Source organism: Anoplophora glabripennis, unplaced genomic scaffold (genome assembly GCF_000390285.2).
Source record: "Anoplophora glabripennis isolate ALB-LARVAE unplaced genomic scaffold, Agla_2.0 scaffold538, whole genome shotgun sequence".
Lineage (NCBI taxonomy): Eukaryota > Metazoa > Arthropoda > Insecta > Coleoptera > Cerambycidae > Anoplophora > Anoplophora glabripennis.
This window is the reverse complement of record NW_019416621.1, coordinates 206,684-210,477: the sequence shown is the minus strand read 5'-3', so window position 1 is coordinate 210,477 and position 3,794 is coordinate 206,684.

Sequence of the window (3,794 nt, the reverse complement as noted above, 5' to 3'; positions counted from 1 at the left end):
CCTTTTCATTGACATGTATTACAAATTTCATTTACTGGGCTATTAAATAAGTAATTCTATTTACCTACGCCTTTTCTGTACAATAAGCTTTGCAAATATGTGAAGAGTCAACGTAGACTCTTATTAGTGTGTTCTGACCATATATCCGTTAAATTTCTAATTCCTAAAAATGGGACAATAAAGAATGATGTCCCTAATAAAAAACGCAACACCAAGGGTGTTTTATCTCCCATTCTTACGTTCGCAGAAATTTAATCGACTTTAAATGTCTTCCTTGGAAATAATTCAATTGCGCTAAGGAAAACTCGAGCACATCTTTATCCAGCCATTCTCATTTGCCACGGCAAATTACCGGAAGCGATTAAATTTAAAAATGTATTTATTTGCCGCCCTAATTGTATACGAAGAGGATGAAGCAGCGAAAGAATGGGCGCGAGAGGATTATTTTTAAGTTATTGCAGTTGGATGGTTATTGCCTATTTCCCGCGCCATCTATCTCACCTACACCTGATGAGTTTGCGCAATATTAGAATAAAGGAGTAGTATTGAGTAACTAAAACCTCAAATTTTATATTAGCTTTAATTTTTATTTTAATGCTAAATTACATGATTCTATCTATAGGTTATCGAATTCGCGTAGTGTTATCGACATTGACTGTTCCTGTACTGTACGGACTGAGTTACTAGACTGGCCGCAGCCAATTAAGAGAGTCAGTCTAACGTGCGACACCGTCAGTCAAGCTAAGGAAATTAGGCTCTGTGATGGAATTAAACGAAGCGAAATTATTGGGTTCATCAATCAGCCTGTGTGTTCTCAAACACTGTTTCGGAATGTAGTTGGATGTAGCCGCTGTTCCTGCTTAATCCGCTATCGATTAATATACCTGGTTTACTTCGGCCAGTTGTCAGTATTCAGTACTAAATGATGAAGATATGGAATAACGCCACTCTAGAGGTTGAAAAAAAAGATAATTTTCGGGAATTTTCAAGGAAAAATCGATACAAGATGTAGTGTCAGCAACAAAATGGCTTTGTTGTACAAGATCACTACGTTTTTTTCTTATTAACAAACAACACAGGTCTTGGAACAAATAGATAGATAGATAAATAAATTTATTAACTACTTTTTATACAAAGAAGTACAATTGTAGTAAGTGTAACATATATCAATAGTAAAAAAAAATCAATAATGCACAATGCATAAAACAAAAAATAACAGATTAACAAAACTTACATAACGACAAAAGTACAATTAAAATAATCAAGACAAAAAATAATACAAATTTAAAAACATGGTGGTAGTACTCAGATACTCTTGCACCGAATAAAACAATTTTCGAGAAGATATTTCTTGATACTTAATATAAATTTACAAGAGTTTAACTCTTTTACGGCATCAGGTAAAATATTATAAAGATTTAACTGAGGTGCATTTCTTGATGATAGATTTAGTCGAAGACTAGGCGGTCGCAAATAACTAGTCTGTCGAGTAATATGATAATGTACATTAGAGTTACAAACAAACGTATTAATATTTCTGTGTATTTCCAAAATCTGGTAAAATATAAAAAGAGTAGGTAAAGGCATTACCCTCAGTGTTTTAAAATAAGGCTGACAGTGGTCCAAAAACTTTGCGTTAGCAATAAACCTTATAATCTTTTTTTGCATTCTAAATATCTGTATAGCAGAGGAAAAGTTACCCTAGAAAGTAATACCGTAACATAAATGAGAGTGGAACAATGAAAAATATACTTTTAAGAGAGCACTTTGACTAAAATTTGGTTTTAATTTACGAATAATAAAGGAATAAAACGACAGTTCTTTCTTCAAAGAATGAACGTAAGGTGACCAACATAACCTATCATCAATAGTGAAACCCAATAATTCTACTGTGGGTCTATTTGTAACATTAGTTTTATCCAAATTTAATTTAAGATTATTATTTACGAACCACTCTGGCTTTATTTTCCAATACATTTACATCAAATTGTAAGGAGACTGCATTATTATTGCTACAAATCAAAGATGTATCACATCACAAATAGAGAGAAAGGTCATTCATATAAATTATAAAGAGTAGGGGCCCCAAAACCGAACCTTGAGGTACTCCGCTCTCTACTGCAGATCTATAATTTTTTAGAGCAACACATTGCTTTCTGGAAGTAAGGTAAGATTTGAATAGTTCTAACCTTAACACCATAACGGAAAAGTTTCTCAATGAGGAGATAATGAGAAATGCAATCAAAGGCCTTGCTAAGATCACTAAGCCCAACCAGCTCTCCCCTCTCAATTCTCTCTACCACGCAATTCACAACTTGGGAAATGGCGTGCACTGTCGAAAGACCTTCTCTACAGCCAAATTGACAACTGCCTAATAACTTGTTCGAAATAAAGTAATTTGTCAAACATTTTCTGATATTATACAGGGTGTTTTCATTTTAAGTACAAAAACTGAATAATAGAATAGATTATTCTATTCTCTATGGAATAGATTAGTTGCCAAAAAATAAGTAAATTTTCCTAGGGGACGTGGTATGCGAGATACAGGGTGCTCAAGTTTCCAAAAAATATATATTTTCTGTCATATCTTCATATTGCGCTGAACGATTTGAATGAAATTTACTACAGCGTATTCACTTAATTAGACTTTAGATTTTTCGAATAATAACGCTACAAAGCAAGTGAGCTACTTCGAACATTACTAAAAAAGCTTTCGTGTATAACAAACTCGTCTTTCTTTTTTTGCTGAGCTAACTCTACAGAACGAACTTGATACGTTTCTATAACACAGAAAACTGGTTATACATACAATAATAGAACAATAAGAAAACCGACCTTTTGTCTCTATGACTTTTAATAGACAATAAAAGTTAGGAAACTCCGCCATCGGAAACACGAGAATAAAGAAAAGTTGTGAGTTAAGATTGTTGTATATAGCAGTTAGGGGGGAAAAACTGTATTATTCATATGTTTTCGTCTTTTTTTAGACAAAAGTTTCCACTTCGCTGAGAAGGGTCCCACATAGAATATAACTTTAATAGAGCTCGGTCTGGGTTTGCGTGTCCGATTGAATTTAGGACAGTAACGTACAGAGCTATTAGTTCGTACGTTGAAAGCAACTTTATCATTTTTATATCCCACTTCTGATTTTCTGCTGGTACGCAGGAGACAAACTAACCCGTATTTTACGGCAATGCTTAATACGGTATGTGATCGCGAATAAAAATATCCTTTTAAGTTGAGAGCGTCCTTAGATATCTTTATAATTATTTCATCGCCTCCATGCAGTTTGGAGTGTTAAAATATGTACTCTAAAGCACTTGGCTTTCTCAAGAACACCCGCAGCGGTTTATCTCCGGTTTAAGGATTCCTCTTGCACGATATATTCTCTCAGAGATTATTTACTGAACGTCTATGAAGGCAAACTCCTTTTCAACTTCCAAGCCTCTCTCTGTCTATCGACCTGCTCGGCAGCGTATTTTCATTACTTCGCAAAGGAAAATATGTTCTCTAAGTTTCTGTCGAATGGATAATAAAACCAGAAAATAACGCAAGCACAATAAAATGCGCAATCACAGACCGAAGAATTGACGTATAGGCACGAATAAGTTTGCGTCTGAGTTAGCACCGCCCACAAATGCGACTGGACACGGCAAAGGTACAACAAAAACAAAACAAGATCAGGATTACAGCAACGCTTCTTTTTTGACATCCACAATCGCTTACTGAAATCAAAACCCCAGAAGTTTGTGTTAATGTATAGCATTGTGAAGGACCTGAACGAAGGATCTGTT